Below are 16,971 nucleotides of genomic sequence, written 5' to 3'. Positions count from 1 at the left end.
AGTGAAAGGAAGAAGCCACCACTAGCTTAGAGTGGAGAGTGGAAGGCATTAAGAGGCAGAAAAACTGTTGTTACAAGACAGATGGTCTTTTTATGCTTCGCCCAAGTAATGCAATTTACAGCAGTTTTAACAGGTAGATCTGCATAATTAGGATTCAGCAGGGATGATCAAACTTTAGCTTGCGCAACAAAGCACTACCTTCAGCAGCACATTAACAGGAAGTGAAGTCACACATTTACTCTCTCAACTCTTCCGGTGGTCTAGAGTTCACCCAAAGGGACGTGGGACACCCTAAGGACAACTGGAAGATGGTTCCTGTCATCCCTGTCATCTTGACTGACACGTGCTCTGTGTGCTTGTTTCATCACTGTCTCACCTCAGAACGAGTCCAACACCAGGACATCACTGACTGTGTCTTTTCATTTTGGTGCCAGTCGGTTCAGTGAAGTAGGAAAGATGAATAACAGTCAACTTTTGAATTTCAGTGATCTGCCACATCTTCCGGAAGTATAAAAGGAGCTGCGCAGCATAGTAGGAGCATATACAGATTTTACTCTTATCTGGTATAATAAGCTCAATTAATAAAATGCCTGAGATTAGCACCGACAACCTCAAGCCACTGATTAAATTCTTCCTTGCGAAGATGACAGACGAACAAAGGGAGCAGTTGGCATCAGGTGCACCTGATGACGCCACAAGATTCCTGCTGGCAGAGCTGCTTATGCATATGGTAATGTCGCTGTCCCACGCCCTCCTGCAGTCTCTACGCAGAATACCAGAACTAATCTGTGAGAGCCAAGTCAAGGCTAGTTTGGGAGATGTCTTGCCTGAGAGTTTCGCTGAGGTTCTGGACGTAGACGAACACTGGTCCGACAAGTCCAAATCTCTCTCAGGTCTGGTGGCTGAAGAGGTCACAGAGTCCATCAAATGCTCTCTCTCTGATGACACAAAGACAGAGCAGCACATCCCCTCAACTCGCAGACTCACGGCAATGCTACATAACATTATTGCAATGCTCAAGTCATTGCTGTGTTGGAAAAAAAGGCAGGCTAAAAAGGAGATCATGGTGAAGGATACAGACACCAATTCTCCAGTAGAAGTGACACCTGTAGAAGAAGAGGTTGCCACAACCCCTGAGAAAATGATTCAGGACAGGCTAAGTGACATCTCACAGCCTCTTTTGGACTGTGCTGAGGGTGAAAATCATGAGTTGAAATCTCATTGTTCAGTGGATACGGAGTCGGTCGCCTCTGAAATTGCTGAAGTATTAAATGAGTTGAAGTCTCATAGTTCATCAGAAAAAGAGGCCATTGCTTTAGAAATTGCTGAGGAAATTCTGGAAGCAGAATCTAAAGTCAAATGGTCTCTGAAAGAAGTGTGTCAAAAGGTTAAGGCGTTTCTTGGCAGGTGTATCGCCAGGGCTTCAATATACCGGATGGTGACTTGGTACCGGAAAAAGTACCAGAATGAATCCATAGCGCAAAGCGTGGATTCATCAAAGTCACTTGCTGACAGCCTGGACTCTTTGATCCTGAATAAGGATGAAGATACATCCCCAACTGGGAACCAGCTGACTTCGTTCACCTGGCAGGGGACCTTTTCAAGTGATCGAATTGAAGGGATCACAAAACAACTTACAGACCTGATGTATAGTCACATCAGAGGAAACGTCCCAGACAGCAACGAGGAGAGAACTGGTAATGTTCCTCCATCACAGGATATCATATACGCTGATATATACCGTGGGGCCTTGATTTTCGTAATATTAATGAAGTGGTGGGAGAAAAACGAGGCAGATAGGGTGAGTAAATCATTTGAAGTTGCCATAAAGAACATTATTTGTCTGGAGAACAGGAAAAAGAAGAGCATGAAAAGGATAGCGTTTGAAATTTTCATGCAGAAGTTGGTTTGCAGGTTGTATCAGGGTGCAAATATAGACATGGTGTTGATCAATATGCCGAACACCATTGATAGTCTTACCGAGCAAATATGGCCAGAAATCAAGGATGTTGAGTACGAAATAACCTCAAATGCTTATACGAGACTCGACAAAACTGTTTTTAGTGAGCTTCTTGACAGGTATGGCTGCATAGAGGCAGTGTTGGTTCTCATGAACTTGGAGGACACAGATTTTGTAAATCACATCGCTGCCTCCTTTAAACAACACATTCTGTCACCACCCAAAAAATACGTAAAAATCTGCAGGATGTTTCCCTTTCTGTGTGGTAAGTGAAATGTCTACTAGGTGGCAGAAGTTTTTTTTTTACCAGTTTTGGTCTGAGGGTGCATGTGCATAGTGGGGAAAGAGTAAGGCTTGGGCAAAAAAAACTCTCTCAAATGCGGCATTATTACTTGTGACCTTTAGGTGTGTACTCATCTTGTCTGCTCTTTCAGCTGGACTTGATTTGTCAGGTATTGCTGCATGATTTCATCATGGCTGTATACCTGGCTGGTAAAGAGGTTGGTGTTTTCTCATGTTTTGGTGGGAAAAACACTGTAGAAACATGTAAAGAGGTTGAGTGGCTGTAGAGCTTTTAGAGCTGTACTGACCAATTTGTGCTGTATTTCAAGAGTGGCGGTATGAACGTGTGCGTGTGCATACGTTGTAAAAAGCTTTGAGTGCTGGTGGAAAGGTTCCTGTGGGATCCGTTTTGCCATGCAGAAACCATTGACAACTGCTATCCAATGGTTGAATCATCATTTTTTATTATGTTTCACCATGGTGGTGAAAGTTTGGTTAGGTTAAGCCTTTGGCTATTGTTGTTTCTTCCCTCATATTTAGAGGTGGTTGTTTACAGACAGTTGTGGTCTGATGTAGGAAAGTCTGGTTAGGTTTAGCCTTTGGTTATTGTTGATCGTCCCTCATACTTAGAGGTGGTTGTTTAGAGACAGTTGTGGTCTGATATAGGAAAGTCTGGTCAGGTTTAGCCTTTGGCTATTGTTGATCGTCCCTCATAGTTAGAGGTGGTTGTTTAGAGACAGTTGTGGTCTGATGTAGGAAAGTCTGGTTAGGTTTAGCCTTTGGCTATTGTTGTTTCTTCCCTCATAGTTAGAGGTGGTTGTTTAGAGACAGTTGTGGTCTGATGTTGGAAAGTCTGGTTAGGTTAAACCTTTGGCTATTGTTGATCGTCCCTCATACTTAGAGGTGGTTGTTTAGAGACAGTTGTGGTCTGATGTAGGAAAGTCTGGTTAGGTTTAGCCTTTGGCTATTGCTGTTTCTTCCCTCATAGTTAGAGGTGGTTGTTTACAGACAGTTGTGGTCTGATGTAGGAAAGTCTGGTTAGGTTAAACCTTTGGCTATTGTTGATCGTCCCTCATATTTAGAGGTGGTTGTTTACAGACAGTTGTGGTCTGATGTAGGAAAGTCTGGTCAGGTTTATCCTTTGGTTATTGTTGATCGTCCCTCATAGTTAGAGGTGGTTGTTTACAGACAGTTGTGGTCTGATGTAGGAAAGTCTGGTTAGGTTTAGCCTTTGATTATTGTTGATCGTCCCTCATACTTAGAGGTGGTTGTTTAGAGACAGTTGTGGTCTGATGTAGGAAAGTCTGGTTAGGTTTAGCCTTTGATTATTGTTGATCGTCCCTCATACTTAGAGGTGGTTGTTTAGAGACAGTTGTGGTCTGATGTAGGAAAGTCTGGTTAGGTTCAGCCTTTGGTTATTGTTGATCGTCCCTCATAGTTAGAGGTGGTTGTTTAGAGACAGTTGTGGTCTGATGTAGGAAAGTCTGGTTAGGTTCAGCCTTTGGTTATTGTTGATCGTCCCTCATATTTAGAGGTGGTTGTTTAGAGACAGTTGTGGTCTGATGTAGGAAAGTCTGGTTAGGTTCAGCCTTTGGTTATTGTTGATCGTCCCTCATACTTAGAGGTGGTTGTTTACAGACAGTTGTGGTCTGATGTGTGATTTTAATTTTGTAATGGCGAGTGCTTAAAAGTTTCTGCTCTGAATAGAAAACAAGCAGTGATCTCTCATGGAAAAGTCATATTTAGTTTGGCACATGCGCTGATTATCTGCTCAAACTGATAATTTTATAGTTTATAGTTGATTCCACTTCATGAAGGGTTCATTGGATGGGTGAGTTTCAATAAAAATGTAAAAATAAAGACAAATGAAACATCAATATTAAAGAAAGGGGGCCAAGGGGAGGGGCAGTATAGTAGGCATTGGTAAAAACAAAAAACATATTGCCATGCGAAATCACTTTTTTCTAATTCTACTCTAATTCTAATTTGTGTCTTGAAAATTCTATTTTAAAGAAGATATTTTTACATTTTTATTGAAACCTCACCAATACAATGAACCTGAAGGCTGGTCTTTTTTGTGGTTGCTTAGAAGTGCTAGTTGGTAGCTCATTGAGGGAGCAGGAATGTGGTTGATTTGACTCTCATCCCAGTGCGATGTTTCCTAGCAGAGTCGTGCATAGCGCGAGTATGGCCAGGCCTATCGCTTTGCTTGCGTCAGCCTCCAGTCTCTGACCATGTTCACTGCTGCCAGTGTGAACATGGTCAGAGACCAAGAGCTGTGCCCAGCTATACTCAAACTATGCTTGGCAAAAAAACTGTCAAGGAGCATCTCGTCTGGTATGATGATGAGGGAGAAAATCAATGTTTTCTGGCTTGCATGGTTGTAAAGTCTTTGTCGGTGAGCTGGGACACCTGAGAGGTAGGACGTGATGATGCTTTCAAGGTGTGTCACATTCAAGACAAACCAGAAAGTCTCACTCTTACTGGCTCCCAACTCTCTCGTAGTCATCTTGATGGATTCTGTTAACAAAATTTGGTACTGCCTCTGTTGTACTGAGGTTATTCACCTGGTATCCTCAAATGTAAGGAGGTCAGTATCACACCCTAGTGAGTGCTGTCCTACTGTGTAAAGCACTGCTTGCAGTGTATGTGTCTTCATCAACTTGTTTGATTCCAACAGCAGAACATGTTGTGAGGGTTTCTGCTGCTCTCCATCATGTTTTGTAACATCATGTTGTCATTTGCTGGACGAAGTAAATAGCAAGTAATTGTACTGGCTATTTATTCTATGGAAATTTTTTGTCATCTTGAAACTAGACCGCTAGTAATGTGTAGTGTAGGGCTCTTGTTTTTAGCTGAGATGTCAGCAGCGTGTTAGTACTAGCTGGAGACCCTTTTAGAGTCCCACTCGTAAATTGTTGCTCTGCCATGATTCACAGCATATTAGCACGGAATACTGCTGTATTCATGGCTTATCTGTGTACTACATCTCGCAAATTTCAATGCGAGATCAGCCAGGGTCATCTCTAATAATTTCCACACTGTATGTGTGAGCAAAAGTATGGTTGAAATAGACGACTGGTCTTTTTTTGTGGTTGCTTAGAAGTGCTAGTTGGTAGCTAATTGAGGGAGCAGGAACGTGGTTGATTTGACTCTCATCCCGGTGCGATGTTTCCTAGCGGAGTCGTGCATAGCGCGAGTATGGCCAGGCCGATCGCTTTGCTTGCGTCAGCCTCCAGTCTCTGACCATGTTCACTGCTGCCAGTGTGAACATGGTCAGAGACCAAGAGCTGTGCCCAGCTATACTCAAACTATGCTTGGCAAAAAGCTGTCAAGAAGCATCTCGTCTGGTATGATGATGAGGGAGAAAATCAATGTTTTCTGGCTTGCATGTTTGTAAAGTCTTGGTCGGTGAGCTGGGACACCTGAGAGGTAGGACGTGATGATGCTTTCAAGGTGTGTCACATTCAAGACAAACCAGAAAGTCTCACTCTTACTGGCTCCCAACTCTCTCGTAGTCATCTTGATGGATTCGGTTAACAAAATTTGGTACTGCCTCTGTTGTACTGAGGTTATTCACCAGGTATCCTCAAATGTAAGGAGGTCAGTATCACACCCTAGTTAGTGCTGTCCTACTGTGTAAAGCACTGCTTGCAGTGACTTTATCAACTTGTTTGATTCCAACAGTAGAACATGTTGTGAGGGTTTCTGCTGCTCTCCATCATGTGTTGTAGACGAAAGTGCAGGATTTAATTAATGACGCACACCTTTACTTTGTTACTAATGAGACTTTGAGTATATTAAAAAGGGTAGGGGGTTAAGGTAGGGATTGAACTGGGAGGGGAAATGCGCCGCTGGGGAGGGAATCCAAACTATCAGACGACTTACAAAATGTCTTCAGAGGTTGGGAGACGGTTATAACCGTCTAATAGGTATTTAACCCTCTTGTTGTATACATTTAAATACATTTTCCTGTACATTGGAAAAACCTGGATATGAAATAAATGAGTTTTGCATAACATTAAAAAAATATTCAAATGATTTTAAAAATGTTCAAACTTTTTTTCCTCATCAGGTGATGTTGATAAGTAGAGATGAGACGTTTACTTAAATTTAAGCTAAATGAGTTCAAGGATTTTTAGTGAAAGTAAAGTTTTATAGTTTAGAAACAGCAATTAATGTCTACATGGCTCATGCCACTGTGCGGTTTGTATAAATGTATTTTCCAACCCAGAAGGATGAAGATAATGATTACAGTCTTCTTGTTGATATCAATGCAGACTAAGAACCACTAAGATGGAGATGTAGGAACAATCTTTATTCATTGTTACCGAGAGAAGCTTTAAAGATTGGTCCAACATCTCTAGGTTAGTGGTTCCCCTGAAATGCACGTGCAAGCACACACATACACACACACACACACACGCACACAATGGATTACATTCCTTAGCCCCTCACACTAAACCTAACTATCTCAACTGACTGCCTGACCTTAACCTTGACCCTTAACCTAACCAGAACCTAATTCCAACCTCACCCCCCCCCCCCAAAAAAAGTCTTGACCTTCAAACGGCCCTTTAAGATGTAAAGACTGGCTAAAATGTCCTCACTTTCCCAAAATATATCCTTGGTTTGTTGGTTAAATATGTATTTTAGTCCTCAATATGTAGCAGGTACAAGAATACCTGTGTGTTCTTGTACCTGCCTCATAGTGAGGACTGAGTAGAAGGCACACAAAATGAGAACCACCAGTTCTGTTTGACATAGAAATACAAATAAAACTATTTATACACACTGGGTGGCAACCCTAAAACACTGCCTTTGATTGTAATAAATACCAACATATAATTAAAAGTTTTAACATTGGCTTTTTGTTTTTATTTATTTTCAGTAGGTCAGCTCGGATGCTGTTTCCATTGCTGCATATTTAATAATGTAAATCTGTAACGGCAAACATTGCATTTGTAAAACACGTTATCACCAGTAACAGGGCAGTTTCATTTATTAAAAATATGATTTCATAGAGCAAAAATGGTTATTTCATTAGGGAAAAGTGTTTATTTTTGGGGGCCAATTTAGCTGTCAAAAGGTAAAGCACAGAATATTAATTCTCCTAAGATATAATGGTAACAGTTAAATCTAATATTATCAATTCAATTTGATAAATAATACAATTTGTATTTAAGTCATACCAATTCTGTGTGACTTTCTTCTATGTAAAGCAGAATTAGAAGAGTAGTTGTAACCGATTGTTGAGTTGCCAGTCAAAGACACTGGACAGTGGTTGGTCATGCAATTTGATTAATATGTAATATGACCCTTTGTGGTTGAGCACACCTTTTAAAATAAATCAAGTGTCAACTTCAGAACTGTATGCTTCTTTTTCAGAAAGGTATTCCTGTTTCACAGTGTTAAACAAACATGGCAGACTCAATCCAGCAGCCATTAAACCCGAAAGAAGAAGATTCAGATGCATCAGACAAGGTTGCACTTGTTGTTTTCGCTCTCGCAGCCACACCTACGGTCAATTTAGAGTATCCGATGTCTTTGGACTGTGGGAGGAAGCTGGAGTACCTGAAGAGAACCCACACAGGTACAGGGAGAACATGCAGACTCCACCCCGTGCTAGAGCTGGGGCTCAAATCCAGAACCTTCTTGCTATGGGGCGACAGTGCTGACCACTGCACCAGCGTGCCGCCCCAGAAGGAGCTATCAGTTTTATTAATAATTTAACCCTTTCTGGATTATGACACTGCAGTTACGCTATAGTCGTAATGGCTGAATTGCAATGATGTATAGGAAATAGCAAGCTAGTGAGAATAACCTGATGGCATAGACGGATTATTATGACTACGGGCCCTGGACACAAACTCACCACAGGCCTGGCCTGGCCTACACACCCAACAGTGCCCGTGCAAAGGCGCTCTTCCCATTACGCATGTAACAACAACAGGAAACAGACAACTGCAAAAAATTAATGTCATTTTCGGTCTGCAGCACAGGCGTCATTTAGGTATGGCGAGGTATGGCAGCTGGGATGAAAAAAAAAAAGAGATAGAGAGGTTTGGTCGGTTGTTTTCATTGTATTGCACTTTGGTAGGTCCATAATATGCCCATCAGTGAATACGAGTGTTAGTGAGTATGAACATTACGGGTTGTAGTACCAGCACCGCTGCCATGACTCCCATCACCTTCCCTCACTTCTCTGGTGAAAAATGTTGAAATTGTTGGAGTTTGCTGCTCAAAAGCATCTTTGGCTTCTTTCTCTATCTTTTGCTTTGCATTTTTCGGATCCACTGAACACCCGCGTCTCCATTTTAAGACATGCTGTATGTTTGACCCAAGCACAGGTAGTAGTACATTACTGATTGGATTTTTACTATCTAAAACATTGAAATGATTTTATTATCATGCTACATTTTCAAAAGCACATTCATTCCAATATTTTTTTTTTTTTTTGAATTGTACCAAAAAAAAACAACAAAAAACTCGAAGGTCAAGGGCCTTTATTGGCCCTGGGGCCTGGGCACATGCCCATGTGGTAATCTGTCTATGCCTGATGGGTATTGGAAGTAAAGAGAGAAGTGATAAAAGGAACAACATAATGAGTAGAAGAAAAATGCAGATATCGTGTCAGAAAAAGTAGTGGGCAAAAGGAAAAGGAAAATAATTGTGATTTTATGGCAACTAATCATAAGAAAAAGGACAAGGGATCTAACAAATTCATGTTTTATGTCAATCAGGTCGTTGTATATACTACCAGTCTAAACTATTAGAACACCAATTTCCTCAGTTTTTATTGAACCTCGAGCGGTGGTACTGCCGGAGGTAAAAACAAAGTGTAGGTTGCCCAAAGGTGAAAAATAATTTTCTGCACCAATGGAAATAAATGGAGCCATGAAAGCGATGTAATCCCCACAGGTGTCCTAACTTTCTTTTAGATGACTGTTCAGATGTTGATGTGTTTACACTCAAATAGTCCTGTGTGTGAGCAGATGGTTTCTGGTTACACCCTCTGAAAGATTGTTTGGATAAAGGTTTTGATGATATGTCATACACCGATTCATCAAGGGTTCGTTTGTGAACAAGCATGATTCCCCCTGTTTTTGTTTTTGTTTTTTGGGGGGGAGGGGGGGGGTTGCCTTTGTTCTTTGACCTATTTACAAGAATGTGTTTTAAAAAGAGAAATAAAAAAAATCCCATAAAATATCCATCCATCCATTTTCTATTCCTCTTATCTGTTCAGGGACGCAGAGGGGGCTGGAGCCTATCCCAGCAGACATTGGGCGAGAGGCGGGGTTCACCCTGCATGGGTAGCCTGTCCATTGCAGGGCCATCAGAAGCAATTAGGGGTTCAGTATGTTGCTCAAGGACACTTTGACATGGTCACTGGAAGAAGTGAGGACTGAACCAGCAACCCTTCGGGTGCTAGATGGCCACACTACCTCTGAGCCACTATATATTTCAATTCACAGACACTTTTCAAACAGCTTCTCATTCTTTTTTAATTTGGATTCTCTCATCTCATTGATGGATTGGACAAAAATCGCCTGCAGTGAGAAAGCCGAGAGGACCAGATGTGTGTGACACTGTAAAGTAAAATAACGTTGTTTTTGTTTTTTTTAAAGATAATTTCCTGTTGCTCTCCGACAGAAGTTTTGCATGTTTCTCAAGGAGTCAGGATGGTGCCAACAGCCTATGAGGAAGCAGGAGGAGGCAACTACAACCACAGCAGCCGCACCTGCAGGTCGAGGCAGGTGCAGCAGTGGCAGCTACACAGGTTCTGTGACAATCAGAGCAGGAACCAACTAGATCAGGAGCAGCTGTCCATGCCCAGAAGGAGGAGGCAACACTGCACTGATTTATCTAGTCATTAAAGTAGCAAAATTATTTTTCTTCCATCAAACATGTCATAAATTCACAAAAAAAGATTTGGTTTTAATTCCCAAGTGACTGGAGTACACTTTCATATACTGCATGTAAGACCTGGTAAGAAATTCATTGCAGGTGCTGTAAAAGCCCAAATTAAGCGCGTCAATGTGGACACTTGCATGTACTCGGAAGAGCCTAAAATGATAAATTATTGCCATAGAATTTGAATCATGTTTAAAGTCACCTTGGGGACATGTGTTCATGTTTTCAGCACATTGTTCTGTTCCGTTGAGTTATTTTTTTCAATAACTTTCCTTCTCAATTATCTTGTGTTTTCTCGTGTATCTTTGTTTTTACACATTTTTGATACGCAATAGCAAAGAGGTTCAAGAATCAATATTTACACCTGGTTTACGTCTCAAATTAGTTTTGTGAGTATTTTGTATGTTGTTTATAGTGCAGCATGATCTCTTCATCCATAAAAGTGACTGGGTTGTAAACTGGTATTTACATATCAGCAGCAGCTAAGTTACCACGATAACTACCTGAGTGCAATTGACAATATAAATATCAAATTTTTCACAGTGAAAAATCATGACGCACACTTGGCACTCTTTGTAGTTGAGCTAAATAAAGGTATAAGATATTACAGGAATTACGGTAAGCATTTAAAGCATCTGTCATTCCTTTATAGTAGAGGTCATCCCAGGTCTACTGTAGGACCCTGGTCACGTTGTATCACCTTGGGTCCTGGGTCTGGTTAACAGAAGGCTTTGTGTAATACCCGAGTTGATCCAAGGTTACCGGGCCATGATCAGACTGCATGAGCAAGTGCTTCAGCTCAGGAGAGACCAGAGGTCAGACTCGTTTCCGAGACCACAGATGATAGCAAATTAGCAATGCTAACATTAGCAGCTGTGGGACAGAATGATCGGTGTGGTTCAAAAGGGCAGACAGTCAAAATGATCTTTCTCATGCTTGATGCAACAAATCTGCAAAGCTCATGAAAGCAAATAGATTTAACTGAACAAGTGGATCAGCCATGCCTTCTATCAACAGGAGATGGAGAACAGAAAACCTGAATATATACGATGCAAACAGCTACTACCAAGTGTTCTAAATTTCATCATCAGGTGGAGTTATAATACCTGGAAGAACTATTTCAAGACAAAGGAAGTTCTCCAAGGATGACTCGTCATCTCCTACCTTCAATAAACCTGGTTGATTAAACCAGATTGGTGCTCTTCAACATCCTCCACCCCACTGGTCTCTGTTTAGCAGCTGACATCATCCACCAAGAAACATGAGGTTATAACACAGCTAAACTTCTATTCAGAAAAACCCACCTACATTAATGTCACATGATGTCTGACTATAAGACTAATTTACTGAATAAAATAGAACTTCAGGCATTGATTCTGTCAGATCAAGGCCTGTCAAACACGTCAGACAAACACACAAACCCACAGACAGAGGAGGAGTACTTTTAACATTTTATTGGGTTGCTATTATAAATTTAGATTTAGACTGGTCTTTGGCTCACAGGTTACACAGAAAAGTATGACTGAGCCAAATAGCAGGTTGTTGTAACACAGAGAAAGTACATAATAGTCTGTGGGTTTGTGTGTTTGTGTGGTGACACCCCATCCCCCAGTCCCACCACCCCCCCCCTTTTTTTTTTTTTACTGACAGGCTTGATCTGGAAGAATCAATGGCTCAAGCCAGGAGTCAGGAAAAGAGACGCAGCATTAGCAAGAGTCAGCTCTCTCACTCTCTCTCTCTCTCTCTCAGTCTCTCTCTCAAACTCTCTCTGTCTCACTCTCTCTCTCTCTCTCTCTCTCAAACTCTCTCTCTCTCACACACACTCACACACACACACACACACACACACACACACACACACACACACACACAAACACCCATACTTTGATTCGCTTCTTTGCTTGATCAGAGAGGAAGCCTGCTGTGTGTTGTATTGCCTCTGTCTCACAGTGAGGCGAATAGTAACAGTCTCCCTCTACTGGCTTTGCAACGTATTACGATCACATCGTGTGCGTGTGTGTGTGTGTGTGTGTGCGTGTGTGTGTGCGTGTGCGTGTGTGTGCTTGCACGTGCATGTCAGGGGAACCACTAACACAGAGATGTTGTTCCACATATAATTAGAGTAGTCCTAGAAATATTGATTGATTGATTGATTGATTGATTGATTGATTGCTTTTTTAATAAACACTTTAAACAACAAACAAAAGAATAATTTTAAACAAACACCAACCAATTCACATACCCAATAAAGCAGTAGGAAGGAAGCTTTTGCAAGTCTAGTAAATGCACATATTAATATCGATATCTTTGTTTTTCTGAAAAGAATAGGAAAAAGTTTAAGAAAGAAAGAAACACGGTAAAACCTTAACATTTTGGAGAACTAAATTTCTCAAAACACAACATCTTACTAGAAATGAGGGGAAATCAAACATATTTGTCCGTATTTCTCAGACTCAGTTATCTCAACGAGTATTTATCCCATCAATGTCAAACTTGGCGTTGGAGTTAGATGAAGAGTCACACAACATTTGAAATGACAGCTATTTAATGAGTTGTGTTGCTGCCACCCTGCGTATTTGCTTACCTTGTTCCTTTCGGACAGAAGGTTTGATCGACTGAGATTTCCACCATGCTCCTTTGGCTTGGCTTGGCTTGGCTTTTTTCTCGTCCCTCCATCTTCCTTATTTCCACCAACACCTGGTGTGGCAGCGGAGAGGAAGGGCCAAGTCAAGGACTAGCCAAAGGTTTATTACGCTAATAACTCAAACCATAATGAAACTTAATTATCAATCAATTCGGGCACGACACCGTCTGGTTATTATTTGTGTTACATTTTATTATGATTTCATTTAAACTTTTATACATTCATATTTGAACCATTATGGGTTAACACATAAGTCATTTAGTTGCAAGCAGTTCCAGTTCTAAATAGATTCCATATTCTAAATTTCTGCTACCCCAGGAAGGGACCTTGCTCCCACGGCCAATTCTCTAATTAGTGCTTACAGGAGGGGGCATGACACAAAGAACAGAGGAGACACTAAGAAGAGGAAGGAGGCGACGAAGAAAATAGGTTATATCGGTTTTATGACAAGATAAACCTCTGAGAAATACAAGAACCAAAGCAAAGTCTTGGGACAGAAAATCTAAATATAACAAAATACCGAGGTTCAGGAAGTCAAGAGGCGGTAGAAATAATTCCCTTAAGAACGACAATTTATTTATGTGCGTTCAACTTGATGGACACACAAGAGAAACCTGACACCTGTTACAGCTCCTGTCTGGGATACAGTTTTAGAAGCATAAAAAAACCCTCATGTAAAGATCACATATGAATTCATCCACAGGTTAAAAAAAAACTAAATAAAATGAATACACACAAGCAAAAATAAATAATGCAAAATAAAACCTAGATAGATTGTTTTATATTCTATGTTTGCATAGAAATGCTTTATTGTATATTGTATTTGTATTTTGGTAAATGAATAGTTTATAGAAAAGTAGTTATAAAACATGTCGGTAAACAGACAAGCTTAATATGCAGTTATTGATAGTAATTGACTAGTAAAAGTAAAGTAGTTATTGATAGTAATTACCTAGTAAATGTAAAGTAGTTATTGATAGTAATTACCTAGTAAATGTAAAGTAGTTATTGATAGTAATTAACTAGTAAAAGTAGGGGTAAGATTAAATAACTTTATACTTAATTTTCCTCCTTTTCATTCATGTCAGTGTTGATGAATGCAGTTTGCCGTTTTTTTTTCCTTTTGTTTATGTTTTTCCTTTTATTTCATTTGTCCATCCATCCATTTTCTATACAGCTCATTCGTCAAGGGTCGCAGGCGGGGGGGGGGGGGGGGGGGGGGCTGACAGCTGACATTGGGTGAGAGGCAGGGTTCAGCCTGAACAGATCGCCAGTCCGTCGCAGGGCCATCAGGAGCAATTAGGGGCTCAGTATCTTGCTCAAGGATACTTCCACATGGTCACCAGGGGAAGTGAGGATTGAACCAGCGACCCTTCGGGTGCTAGACAGCCACTCTACCTCTGAGCCATGCCGCCCTCCCTTTTTTTCAATTATTTTTTTTTACATTTTTATTTTCAAAGTGAAGAAATCAATCAGTCAATTAGATTTCAATCGTTCATCATCCTTTTCATGAGGAAATACAACACAAGCTTCAACCCGATAACCAGGACCAATCAAAGAACAGTAATAAATAAAATCAATTGGACATGCACCAGCTAGTTATCATCAGCTGAGGGGTGAATGGGAGTCCTGGGGGTCGGTGGGTGAGGGGTGAGTCCTTATTATACCTCAATTTATGAGAGCTGGACCACTCATGATCACCTTCGATTACCTCAGACAAGACTGGATCCTTCCGTTTATCATCAGCAAACAACTTAATAAACACATCAATTGAAAAGAGTAAAGCAAACTTCAAAAGTATTAAAAAAAAGTGTAAAAACATCACTCGCTGAACTTTCCTCTCTCATCACTGAAGTCTTTCTCTTAACCACAGAGCATCAATGCTTGATCAAAAATAAGAGCAATACACAACTTCAGATAATACATTTTAAGAATAAATGTCACACAATTCAAAACTAAATAAAAAAAAAGAGGTGTGTATTGAAGAAGGACGGGAAGGAGAGCCTTTCTGTATAGTCTAATGAGGTGTGGTGGGTAAGTGTTAATAACAGACACACCACTTTGAACAATTGTGTAAGATTTTCTTGGTTGAGTTTGAAATAAGTGGATTTTCCGTCCCACTTTGTGCGTAATGAGTCTTTGATAAAGAGATTTTGATTGACTCAACTCAGCGCGGTACAAAGTAGCTCCCATTACGAGATCGCTGTGTATTGCAGGGGTCTCTGCTCACCCTCTGTTCCATAAACAAAGGACCCCCGTCATAAATACAGCGACATTTTAGTTTGTTTTCTAACGAGACACCAATCTCCTCTAAGTGATTAGGCACACCGTATTGCCACATCTCTTAACCCAGACACCTGCATCAGCAGTAAAAGGGAGGGATTTATGATGGCAAGAAGACAGAGGTGAGCGTGTGTGGAGGGACGAGCTCATGGCAGACTGAGTGGTAACATGTAGACGACAGCGGTGCAGCTCAGAGATGGAAAGAAGGAAGGAGGGAGGAGTGGAAAAACACTCAGAGAGATTAAACACTGTGGGATGAGAGAGGACTGGTTTAATGTGCGTGTGTCTGCAAATGTGCTGGCATAAGTGTGTGTGTGTGTGTGTGTGTGTGTGTGTGTGTGTGTGTGTGTGTGTGTGTGTGTGTGTGTGTGTGTTTGTGTGTAATAAGACAGGGCTTTGGATCAGTTTCAGGTCCTGTCTGGCGATCCATTATGGATTAGTTGTGGGTCGGCCCTGTTTTTATTACATATGGAAACTATCATTAATGGACATCTAGAGGACTTCATAGGTATCCGATGAGAGAGACATCACTGTCAGCAGTGTTGAGCCTCAAAGGCGCACCATGCTGTGGAACCAGCAAACGCCGGGAAGCTAAGATTACTAAGAACAAAGTGTGTTCCTGCTGATGGGATGAGTGAAAGAACCCACTGGTATCACTCATAAGTGGTCATGGTGGTCTGTGCCATGATTCAGGTATTAAATACTGCACTTTTAATCCCTCTTCATTTGAAACTTTTTTCAACTACTCAAGATCTTATAAACTGTTTCTGTAGTTTGACTGTTTTTTTTATTATAAAATGTGGAGGTATTGTGTTGTATTGCAGCGCTCTTTGCCTGCAGATACTCCTGATATCCCCACCGACTAGAGAATATAAGACTAACTGACTAGTAGTGCAATCTAAATCCTTGCATACACTGCGTCCTTCCGTCGTGGATACTGGCAGCCACTGCAGTCAATCCCTGGACTCTATTGCAGCAGAGACATGATGCTGTTGTCCGCCGGTCAGCAGCTAGTTTAGCTTTAACGAGCAACCGAGGATCCACCAAGATGGTCCACCTGAGAGACAGAATTATTATCATCCTGATTATGCATATTTTGATTGTCAGAAAATAGTCACTGAGGCATCAAAGTGATATTAAAGGGATGTCAGACGGAGCCCGACATGTCTTTTCTGTTCAGTGCAGTAAAATAAGTTAAGGAAAGTGTGGAAGTGAATGCTTTTAAGCTACCGATTGGCACCGATCACATACGCTGACAAGGTTTTGATAACAATTTGATTTAGGAAATGACTTGATGTCAGGGACGACTGAACAGGAGAGGTTGGCTCCATAATCAGAGAACTTATAAATAAAGCAACAATATAAATGACCGATGAGATCATCAGCGGCTTGACCAACATTGGACCTCATCATTCACTCTGAGGTAACGTTCCGCAACATAACGCAGGGCTATGCAAAGCACCAATCACCACATTTAACTAGAACATAAAACACAAAGCAGCTGACCACACACACACACACACACACACACACACACACACACACACACACGCACAAGCGCCCCAGCAGAGACAGAAAGAGAGGCAGAGATAAATTCTATTCTTAATGGAGCTGTCCCGGCTTCCCGAAAAATGCCCATTTTTGTTAAGCAAATAAAATGAAAAATCGTCTGTGCTGAACTTCCCGGTTTCAGATGGCAGAACCTCTTCAAATAAATCTGATCATCTCATCTCAGAGATTGGCATCATTTGAAATGACTTTGTGCGCCCTTCTCCACATTCACGTACCGATGTGTCAACAATGACCACGAGAATGTGCGGTCCTATGCGTCATGGCCGGCGTCGGCACGTTTGTACTGTTTTTGGTCTGTTGGTGACACTTGAACCCG

The sequence above is a fragment of the Aulostomus chinensis genome, chromosome 9 (assembly GCF_037954235.1).
Source record: "Aulostomus chinensis isolate RoL2024-O1b breed Wild chromosome 9, RoL_Achi_v1.0, whole genome shotgun sequence".
Classification (NCBI taxonomy): domain Eukaryota; kingdom Metazoa; phylum Chordata; class Actinopteri; order Syngnathiformes; family Aulostomidae; genus Aulostomus; species Aulostomus chinensis.
The sequence above is the reverse complement of the archived record's forward strand: the minus strand, read 5'-3'. Positions refer to the sequence as shown.